This window comes from Scleropages formosus, chromosome 10 (genome assembly GCF_900964775.1).
Source record: "Scleropages formosus chromosome 10, fSclFor1.1, whole genome shotgun sequence".
In the NCBI taxonomy this organism is placed as follows: Eukaryota; Metazoa; Chordata; class Actinopteri; order Osteoglossiformes; family Osteoglossidae; genus Scleropages; species Scleropages formosus.
In genome coordinates this window covers 17866183-17878185 of record NC_041815.1, presented here as the reverse complement: position 1 = coordinate 17878185, position 12003 = coordinate 17866183, and the positions used below count along the sequence as shown (strand labels likewise).

Genomic DNA, 12003 nt, shown 5'->3' with positions numbered 1-12003 from the left:
TTTTTTCATTAATTTCTCGATGCTGCAAGTGGTTAGTAGACTAACTTCATTGTTAATAGAAACTGATAGGGAGTATATTTTGGTCTTCATGTCAAATCATGAGACATTGTTGTTTTACTAAGTCCATGTTTGCAAATCAAGTTCATTATCTATTAATCTTAAAACGTACAGGTTGGGGATGTACAGTCTATGGATAATTCCCATTTTTTAAAACTTCTGGGCTACTGTCTGTTGCGCAGTGCAGACCAGAGACCTGGGTGTGGACCCATATCGCGGGATCATTTATTGCAAATATTCTTGGGTCAAGGCAATACTTGTAGTCTGGGAAAAGCGTGGTAAATCTGAGGCACAAACGTGGTACGCAGGGAGAATTCGAAGACGTGGTCGATGAAGGCGTTGCGAGGTTCAATGCCGTAGGAGACAGGAACAGGGGCAAGGGAACAAGGAGGCAGGGACATGGAGGAGACCAGGTAAGGCACTGTGGAAGAGTCATGACCACAGGATGGACGGTTGTCTCGAAGAGATTCCACAAAAGGGAAGGGGCTGGGGATTGCTTTTATAGCTGAGTGCTCCGATTGCGGACAAGTGCCTAATCGGAGCTAGGTGCTTCTGGTTGTGGTGTGGGTGTGGTCGTGACACTGTCAACTTAAATGATGTCAGCTTCACCAGATCACATCTCAGCAAAATCCTGCAACCTGAATGAATATGGAAGTCTGCAAGGATTCGGCAAACACTGGTCAGACCATCCCCCTCAAAATGGGCCCTACACTTTGACAGATAGCTTATTCTTTGATGGTACCAGCAGCCTTCATCCTATATTCATTGCTCAGGATTCAATACCATCTCTATTTACTCCCATTGATCCTAGCAGTTATAGAACTGGTGCAAAAAGCACAAATTCACACCAAGTTCAACTTTCACGGTGCCTATAACCAGAAGGTTGATGAATGGAAACCACTTTTCACATCTCTAGCAGACACTATGAATACCTTGGCATGCTGTTTAAGCTCAGCAACATTTCATTTGTCTCCAAAGCTTACATCAGTGACAGTTTGTGAGATAAGCTGTATCACATCACATCTGGATAACACGCTCATGATTTTGTTTTCTTATATTAAGTATTTTCGACACAGCCACCAAGTCTTATATAAACTCTTGGAGTACCTATTCTTTACAAAATTAGAGAAGTGCAGCATTAGTGAATTTCCTGTTGTGTCTATTGCATTTCCTGGATACTCTACAGTTTCCGCTGGTCTTGAAATTGATCCCATGATGATGCAAGCTTCAATCAAGAGCTCAGGTGACAATGCACAAGCAAGTACAATGGCTATTGCTCTTTGCAAGTTTCTAGCACCGATGTATTTGGAACTTTGATGCCACATCTCCTCCCCTACTTGCACTGAATGGATACACATACTGTAGGTATTGTCTAGAGTCTTGAAACCCATAATACCTTTGAGGAACACAATCATTGTTTCACTTCAGCGTTAGTTCTGACCCATCCAGATACCTAGTGGTTTTGTCATCTCCAAGTACACACCTCCCAAGTTTGCTGGTTTAATGAGGCCATGCTCAGTCTGAAGAACTAGCAACCACAAAAAATTCAGTGGCTGAAAGGAGACAGACAGAGCAGAGCTGTGAGATTGGAAAGAAAAAATACAAAAGTGACCATAAATATTGCAACTGAAGACCACCGAGTTGAGTGTTGCTTAGGTGGATCTTTTAAAATGGAAAAAAGAAAGATCTGATGTATACCACCCCTCATAAAACTGTCTAATTCATGCTGGTGTTCTTTAAAATCCTGATGTTTTGAATCTTTTCTTCACAACACTAATCCACAATTAGAGTGGTAACCTCTTGCTATCATCTAAAAAAATCCAAATTTCAATTTTCTGGTTGACGCTATGAATTAAATGCTAAAATATTATCTAAACGTTATCTAAATCTATGTCCAGAACCGAAGCAGAAATATGTGTCCGCCTTTGTGTGTATCTCAGTGATTTGCTTTTTTTACAATTATAATTTAAAATGTCCTTTTTTCTAAAGTACCACAGGTGTTCATGGCTTTCCCTGTTACTAGCAGTGAGAAGTTGGATATGCCCTTGCAGTATACTGAAACATTACTAGGAAACTCTGTCATCTGGCGAGTTTTCATATCTTGGGGTGGAGAAGTGATTGACAGGACAGGCTTTTCTCAACATCAACATAAGCCTCCTCTCCAACTTTCATCAGCTAAGTTACATTCACATTTACAGTACGTTTATTTATTTAGCAGACACTTTTCTCCAAAGCGACTTCCAATGAACTCTATGTAGAGTTATCAGCCTACACACCTTATTCACCAAGGTGACTTACACTGCTAGATACACTACTTACACTGGGTCACTCATTCATACATCAGTGGAACACATTCTCTGTGTCACTCACACACAGCTCAAGAAACATCCACACTTGCTATTATAGCTGAATATGGTAAGCTAAAATTATGCATTGTGTTCCTGGGTGTCCCGCTTTTCAAAATAAATTCTGAACATTCATTTCTGCTACAGCCCCTGGCCTTGGGGACAGCGGGCTCTTTTTCCATCCCAAGTGAGATACTGTAGTCAATGGTCATCCACATCAGTTTTTCCTTTACTAATTTGTTATCTCCCTATGAAGCATTTTATATGTTCTATCTTTAGTCATTCTATTTTACTCTTCTTCTTTCTTCTTGTTAAAGAAACAACCACATTTGGCTGCCATTAGTCTTGTTCCAAAAACATATGGTTTACATACCACCTTCTAAACTGCAGCAAAACTATAGTATCAATAGAGCAATACTTTTTCCAGACTTTCAGTGCCCACACTGCATATGCTACAACAAATTACATTTAATGAAAGAAAAAAATGAGCAGACAATAACATAACCAGCAAGATGGACAATAGGCTTTTAGCACAGTCCAATAAATTGTTAATTACCCACCTAACAATAATGGTCTCAGTGCTTGTGTTGTTGTTTTCTCTGTCAACAGCCAAGATAAATGTAGCCATGTATGGGCAAGAAATCTGTTCTCTTTTAGTTCAATACAGCTACTGTTACAGTTCAGTACTGTCACAGTTACTATTACTGTGCAGAATATACACACACACACATTTTCAGAACCGCTTGTCCCATATGGGGTCACGGGGAACCGGAGCCTACCCGGCAACACAGGGCGTAAGGCTGGAGGGGGAGGGGACACACCCAGGACGGGACGCCAGTCCGTCGCAAGGCACCCTAAGCGGGACTTGAACCCCAGACCCACTGGAGAGCAGGACTGTGGTCCAACCCACTGTGCCACCGCACCCCCCTGTACAGAATATATTACTGAAATATTTTCAATATCATTCCCCTATAGGAAGATATTGCAGTGGTTCTTATGGCCATAACTACAGGTTTTCTACACAGAGAATGAGGAATAATTGATTAATCGGTTCAGGCTTTTGTTCATAGATAATGATATTTTTCATCTTACCCTGCATGTATCATATTCATTTATTAATGTATGTTTATATATTTGCATATCCATATGTTTATATACTGGTACCCTGCAGACCGAATGTAAACCCATCTGTTATACCTGCCCCAGGATTTGCTACACACTGAAAGTTCCTACAGTTTTAACTATAAAAGAAATAAGGCAAAACAATCACACACTGAAAATGCAAATATAGAACCAGGCATACATATCTATGTCACTAGTATGATATATGGACTTTATCCATGACGTGAGTGACCCTTCATGAGTGGCACTCCAATCGGAGTGGGACTGGAAGGGGGGCTACACAATAAATGTATTGTAACGACCCGCATTACTGTGTTTGAGCGGGAAATGTGTTCATTGTAATTGGTTATCTTTTTTGACGTACGGGGAATGAAAGGGGGTGACTGCGTCTGCCAGGGGGAGAAAGAGAAGAGAGCCTGGGGGCACTAAGCAGGCTGGGAAGGCTGGATAGATGTACAGGCCCTGGAGGAAACGGGGTACTCGGGCCGAGAGCGTTTTTTCCCTGTGTGCCGGTGTTCAAATTCACATTCGAGATAAATGCTGCCTCTGTGTCCTTCTTCGCCCCATCCAAACCCACGGCACTGCGTGCCACAGTATATTTTTTTGGCTACATTTCACAGCAGACAGAGGATATCAGCTGTGAAAATACTGGCAGAAATGATGGTTGACTCCATATTACAACTCATTTATTCAGTATAATGTATGTACTAGGTGCACTAAAATGACTAAATTGCAATAATGCTTAGTAAGAGCACTGAGCTAAGCTTAAGTTTTTCCTCTGGGAAGAAAAGTGACAACATATCTGCACTAGTGTAGTCTGGAATTGTATTTAATAACCCATGACTCCTACCCCTAATAAAAAACATACTTATGAATGTTAAATAAACTGTATGTTGGAAAGGATATGTAAATAGACTGAAGTACATACCACTGCGATTAAACCGAAACCATAAAAGCTTTATTATCAACCAGCTTAAGAGTGACTTTATAAATGTTATACTTAGCTAGCTGGGTGTTATTAAAGGGCTGTTTTACAATTCTTGTGCTGTTGGCATTTAAAAATGTAAGTGTGGGCTATAAATGTGTTTGCCTCTCATTCGCTTGGCTTTTGATTGTTCCTTGTTGTTTCTACTTCTGTATTGCTGACTATGATAATTGTTGAAAAGAATCAGTGAAGCTGAGCATGCCAGTAAGTGCATTATTCATTCAGCATGGCTTTGAGTGGCTCAGTAACTTAATGCGCTCACAGTAACATAATATAGCTTAAAAGTGTTGAGTTGTCGAAGATCTTGGGATTGTAGGGCGAGTGCACATAAAAAACCATTAAGACCACTGTGGTATTTATTGAGATGTGGTCTCATGCATCAGAGGTGAGACTGATGCAAATGTGTAGGACTGAAAATGTTAAATAAATCATCTCGAAAGCAATGCTTTGGAGTGTGTATCAGCATTAAAGTATGAAAAAACACAAATAGAGAATTTTTTATTCCATATGTTACTCAAACATTCACCAACTGCCAAATTTCAGGGTGGCACAGTGATGCAGCAGGGAGTACTGCCACCTCACAGCCCAAGGGCTCTTTGGGCATAGGTTTCGACTCGCTCAATCTGTGTTGAGTTTGTATCTTCTCCCACACCTGCATGGTTTTTTTCCATATGCTCTGATTTCCTCCCACAGTCCAAAGACATGCAGTTCAGGTGAACTGGTCACACTAAATTGCTCATTGGGTGTGTGTGGTAGGATGGCGCAGTGGGTTTGGCTGGGGCCTGCTGTGTGGTGGGTCTGAGGTTTGAGCCCTGCTTGGGGTGCCTTGTGGCAGACCGGTGTCCTGTCCTGGGTGTGTCCCCTCCAGCTTTGTGCCCTGTGTTGCTCGGTTAGGCTCTGGTTTGCCACAACCCTGCTTGGGACAAGCGGTTATAGACATTCTGTGTGTGGCATTTTGTCCAGTGTACACCCCTCCAAGCTTCGCCCTCAGTGATTCTGGCATAGCCTCCAGACCACTACAACCTGACAAGAGCAAGTAGTCAGTGAAAGTGGGTCAGTGCCTAACCTCCACAAAAACTTCACTTACAAAGCGCACCGAGTCTTCAGTGTATGCATGTATCTAGTAAATCCACAATCAACAGAGAATACACACGGAGACATTAAAAACCAAAATCGGTCTTCAGTGCACTTGTTTAAGCCAGTTGCGGTGTTGAGCTATCTAAATCTTCACCACGCTGATAGGATACCGCTCTCACATACAAAAAAGCAGACCTTATCACTATCAAGTAAATGAACACCATGTAATTGTCACATACAGTCTCAGCAAATTTCTATTTCCATGCCACACACGTAGAAACAAACGAATATCCATACATACATTTTGCAAGGTCGTATGGTTAGCATACAAAATGAAGCATTTATACAAAGAACTATTACACAAAAAGACGATTTTATAACTGAAAACAAATAAGATTCTATTGTTTAATATTGTTGGTTGAATATTTATTTTTGTAACAGCCGATCTTTCAGACTTACAATTTATAATTTAAACCCGTACATTATTTGTATTTTTACAATCTGTCTCTCTGTTAACACTTCAAACATTCAGTTATTTCCTACTGTTGATAAAGAATTGTGTTGAGTTTAATATTTTGAATATTAATTTTCAACTAATTTAAGCCTGGATAGAAAAAAAAAAAATGCATTTCCTGCTTTAGTTTCTTACTGTGATTGGGTATAAAATATTTAATATGAAGTATTTGTCCTATCTATTCAGAGCCAAAGAATGTGTTGCTTATTTTTAATAAGACCTACATCAGCAAGTCATATTTCAAATATACCAGCTATCCTATCCGTATCCCAGTAGGTTAAAATATTACATTAAAATTTCAAATTTGCACTGATGTTCCACATATGCAAATTTGATTCTTAAAAACTTTGTTAAATTAAATCCAGCAGCACTTTCTAACTGGATTGTTGTTGCTAGACAAGCCCAGGTGATGTACTGTAGGGTGTCATGCTGTTAGCTTTATGATGTAAAAAACTATATTTATTATTATTATTAATTATAGGTCTTTTTTACCTATTTGCTTTGATAAAGTGAAAAACTACTTTTAAACAAAGATATTTAACAAAAAAGGCTACATTGCTTTACAACACACCACTGGTATTACAGATGATAACCAGTTCAAGAAAAAGTAAAAAAGAGAGTGAAAAGATAAAGGAAAAATATTAAATCTGCACTTACTTCTGCTCTTGCTGCAGTCGAATCAAAGGAATTGTAAGTGTGGATATCCAACCAGAACACACCATCCAACAAGCTGTAATATATTAATAGTGAACAAAGCTACAAGTTACAAAGATATACTGTAATACACAAGAATATGCAGGTGCTAAGACTGTATGTTTATATATAGAAATAAAAAAATGAAGATCAGCATCTGTCAGTGGAAGTGACAAGTCCTACTCACAGTAGGTTGTCAGGTCTGAGAGAACACCAGGCAGGAGAGGAAACCTGCAATTCCAATCTCAGCTATAACCAATGAATGCAGGCATAACCAAGTGCATTCATGTAACTACAGACAGAAAGACCATTTCTCTATACAACTTCATAGAGTAATTCATCATCCACGTTCCTTCCATCCAAAAGCGTTTTAATACAGCCAGGTGCCACCAGCAAACCACCTGTTTGTAATATCACAGGCCTATCACAACCATGTACAACACATAAGTCGCAATAACTATAAACATGCCTCATCCTATGCTGCCTTTCCATAAAGGCAGTTTAATGCCTCTTCAGTTTTAATTACAATTATATGATACCCTGTTATTGATGCGTTAAATGAGGCCTTTCATGTGTTCCACTAAATCTACCTCTGGTCGTGCCAGGAGGAGTGTTTCCCACATCTTCAATTATTGGGTAAAGGCAGCAAATGCAGGCAACCGAAATAAAGTCCTGCAGTGAGTATCTTCCAGTAGATTGCAGTTCTGCACAAACACTGGCAGGCATTATCCCCTCTTCTCCCGCTCTGTAGATGCCGGGCTGCCGTATAAATGCTCTCTCTGGATCTCATCTCGCTCTTAGTTGAGACAACTAAGAACATATGCAGAAATGGAGGTGCAACTTTGACTTAAACTGATGCCTTTTCGACATTAGTATTGTGCATTGTGGAGCAGCACTCACATTAGTCAAGTGGCACAACACCTTCTTGGGTGCATCAGGTCATTAAGCAAAGCTTGTCCGACTTCATGATGGTTACGCACTACCAAACCCGCAAGCGCATCGGGTGTGTCCTCAAAAAAATCCCCCCACGGGCAAGCTCATTTTGCCATTCTCTTACTGTTGGCAGTTCACGGATGAAAAGTGAAGATGTGCTTCCCTTGTCAATTCATGGCACAAGGTCAAATTACACCCCCCACCCCCCCCCCACCTCCAGCCCCATCAAGTGCGATGCCACAACAGGCACAGTTATTCAGCACTGGATAAGCATACCTTCTCCCCGTGAACGGCTTAGATATTTAATATCCAAAACACCTCTTATCGGTGACTCCTGCTTTTAAAACTGATATGCAGGTATAAGCATATATGCAACAAAAATAGTGCGTTTAAATTCGGTAGATTTATGTTTTTAGTACCTTTCAAAACAACACATTATGTCAGGTTGTAATATGCAACATGACTATCCTATATACCAAAGAGGATCAAGGTGATTATGCCATATAGACTAAATCCTGTTATGTTACGGTAGAGCTGGCAAGCAGATTATTAAAGTAATCTCTGGTGCCCAGTCCATGTTGCCATGCATCTGGCATGTATCCATGCGGTAGTACATAATAAAGTGGCGGCTGCTGGATTTTCCTCTTGATACTAATTGATATCAGAGTAAAATCAGAGAGACTTAAATCACAGTACTGCCCTACGTTAGTAACTTATTATTATTATTATTATTATTATTATTATTATTATTATTATTATATAGCGAATGAGTGCCAAATATTGAGCAAAGAGAAAACATCGCTGTGCAGAAGACACACAAAGACTGAGTCGGTTCGCACACATTTCATTAAAAAGTCGGTTGTCTTTGCACTGAAGTCCGCACTTGAGTAATTATAACTGGAATATTATAATATTTATCCAGGTGGCGCCGTTCGTTAACGCTGCCTTTTGTGGGGAAAATAAAAGTGAGTCTGAGCCGCCATAGCAAACAGGAGACCGTCCTCAGTGATGATGGGAGGTCTGCAAAACGCGTACTGCTCCCCTTCCTTCCACAGCACACACAGGCAACACAGCATTACCATGTTTTTACCCACCAGTACATCGCTATCGTATTTATATACCCTAGGACACGCAGAATTTCATTCGCTGCGTTATTCGGTCATGTAAAAACACGCCATTCCTTCTGCCTTCCATATTTCGTGTCGAAAACTCCAGTAATTTCAATTCGAGTTAGTTTTTGCGTCAATAATTAACAGTAAGGCACGACACAGTAGTTACTACCCTACATTCCGATCGAGTTCAACGCGAATCACGGGCGAAAAAAGAAAGAAGCCCACGCGCCGTTGGAGGAAACGAGCACATGCAGGACTACTGTACTGGATGCAAAGAGATCTCAGATGATCGATTACCGATTACCTTTCAGGTGTGTCGCACCGCTCCTTTGTATTGCGGGAATGTCGGTGGGTAAGGAGGGGTTCGATGTGCGACGGGAGAACGGGCGCTCACGCGGACATCTCAGATGAGGAGATGTGTTCGGTCAAAGATGCTCCAGAAGAAAGAAACGCTCTCATCCGAGTGACAGCTCAGAAGAAATGGCGGTATTCACAGGAACACACATCCCGAGCTGTGTGAAACAGGCGTCACATAGGCGAGGTTCAGCAGGAAAAATGTCAGGCACACGGAGCGGGATGTAACCGGGAGGAGAGAAATGAGAGAGAGAGAGAGAGAGAGAGAGAGGGGGGGGGGGGAGAGAGAGAGAGAGGACAGTGGGCGGTCGGTCGGTCGGTCGGTCTTTCGGCCTCCGTGTCGCACACAGTGAGGGATCCTCTGCTGCCGCTGCTTGTGTTCTGTGTTCTATAACCTGCGTAGGAACACAGGCTCCTTCCACCCCCCGCTCCTGAGATGTTGTGCCGTCCTTGAGTTGTATCCTCGAACGGCAACTCTTTCCCCCTTAAAAGCGTCCGTCGCGCAGAAATATTCATTCATTTGCGCGTCCTTACCGGCAAAAAAAATTGAAAAATCATGCGCACCGTGGAACGCTGGAAATAGAAATTACCTTAAAGCGAGGAAACTCCTCAAATGCATGTTTCGCCTCCGAGACGCGTTGACCTTGGGCTGTGAGGTGACATCCTATTCCGAAATTTCAAACATCGTAGCGCACACAGATTCACTTTGGGATCACACAGCAGCCCAGCTTGTCTTTATTTTCGGAAAACAAAAATCTGATTTATTTTAAAATTAAATAATGTACAGCTTTTTTTTTTTTTTTTTGCTTGGCGCGAACGACTGGAGAGCAGAATTGTATAAACGAATGAGAAAATATTTGGAAATAGCTGAAGGTGGGAAGTCGCGTGGGATCTAATGACGGTTTTCCCGGCCCGCCGCTGTGCCCTCGAGCGCCGTCATCGACTCCGCGGGACACGCTCGCGCTTTCCGCCGCGCGGACCTGCGCCTCGCGCACTCGCTGACCAAGTAGTTTCAGGAGACGCGCTTATCACGTACATTTTTTTTTTTCCTTCAGGCGAAGAGGGGTGTGTGCAGGAGTTTATGTATGTGAACACAGGTGTTGGTTCTTTGTGAAGGCGCAGTTTTTTTTTTTTTTTTTTTTTCCCTGCCCGAGAAATGAAAGGGCTCCAGGTTTTGCTGAGACAGGTCACAGGAGAAGGATTACAGGGCTACGCCGTTTGGAGAGGCCATGAAATCGAGCTTCTGAATGCAAATTAGAACCACTAGGCTACTCTACGTGAGGTGAATTTGTATGACATTTCAAATGGTGAAATCCCTTACATACACTAAACACAGAACGGACTGAAATATGCCTCAAATCAGTATGATTTCCATTTCTATCCATCGAACAGACCGGCGGTTTCAGACTTCGAGTGTACTTAACAGAAATGCCTGCACAGCCTTTTTAGTAAGAGTTTAACAACCGGTTGGATTATATGTTCTCAAAATTTGCCATTCATCGGTCTACAGCCGCCGAACATCCATTAAAGTCGCAGTAATTCCTGCAAGCGAAGGGCGTGAATGCACAGCAATTGAACAAAATAATGTCATTAAATAGCAGGGGCGCGCGGCCACGCGAAGGAAAAGCCCCTCTCCCCCTGCAGCTCGCGGGAAGGGGGTGGAGTTAACTTATTGGCTCCGCCCACTGGCGCCGCTCATCATGCCTTTCGTTTGTTGGTTAATTAGTATATATTGATTGTCTATTTATTCCTTAAATGTAACAAAACCTTTTTTGGAAGCTTCACATAAAGGAGATAATTGCATAAATTAAAAACAAGTAACAAAAGAAAGGAAATTCATAAAATCGTATGTAATGATTAAACGTATGCAGCTTAATAAATATGCATTTGTAAAAATGTAAAAACATTTTGAGTCTTTCATTTCATTTCAGTCTTTTCATATGTATTTTTCTTTTATTAATAATTAATTTTTAATTTCCAGCCCTCCACAGACACGCCAATTATTAGGTGATAATGTATTCTTCTTTCGGAAGATTGTGCTCTTTGAAAGTCATTACATTAGCGGTCATGTTATTTCTTTCTTCAACATCACGTCTCGGTGTTATTGATTTTCATTTAGAAAATATTGTAGACTTCAGCTGTTGTTAGTTAATAAAGCATTTGTTCTGTGCAGAGTTGACAAAACACGTTTAAAAAACACTGTGACTATGTTTAAAATTTCAGCACTGCTGACTGGGAAAGTGTTCTGCAAAAATTGTCCATTTAGGTTTCTTCAAGTATCTTGGAAAGGATCCTAATAGAAGTCATGTAAGTGGATGGTGAATCTGCCTACCTGACCCTTTGCATAATGTACAGAAAAACTGGCAGGACAACATTTTTCTAGAAGCAGGACTTGTGTACAACCACATACACTGTCTACAACCGCTTTTCCCAAGCAGGGCCATGGCAAACTAGAGCTTTAACCCAGCAACACAGGGCACGAGACTGAGGACGCACCCCGGACAGGACACTAGTCCACCGCAAGGCACCCCAAGCAGGACTCAAACCCCAGACCCACCATGGAACAAAGCACCAGCCAAACCTGCTGTGCCACCACGTCCCCGGTAGTCAGCGGTGAGATTTGGACCTGTTACTTTTGGGTCCAAAGCCAGCAGCTTTAACTACTACACTATCAGCTGTGTTTGTGTGCAACCAGTCTAATTCAATCTGGTTAATTCCATAAATGCTGCATTGACAAACTTGGTTTGCCTGTTAGTGATCATTTATACAAATTAAGTGCATGGGTTCTTATTATCAGTATGGTATGTTTTC

At 41.4% G+C, this 12003-nt stretch overlaps 1 protein-coding gene across 5 annotated transcripts in view; it reads right to left on the bottom strand.

The window, feature by feature from the left end:
* The window catches only part of LOC108928644 (leucine-rich repeat and fibronectin type III domain-containing protein 1-like protein), a 63939-nt gene extending 54132 nt beyond the window's left edge, over positions 1-9807 (bottom strand). For 3 of the 5 annotated variants that reach the window (XR_001965682.1, XM_018742682.1, XM_018742681.1), the window contains exons 1-2: positions 9143-9431; positions 6758-6830 (exon numbers count right to left, since the gene is read on the bottom strand). The gene's annotated coding sequence lies outside the window, so the exon portion shown is untranslated. Of the gene's footprint in view, positions 1-6757; positions 6831-9142; positions 9432-9782 lie in introns of those variants that run through there. The other 2 variants (XR_001965684.1, XR_001965683.1) reach the window with 2 other exon arrangements.
* Between the last annotated feature and the right edge of the window lie 2196 nt (positions 9808-12003).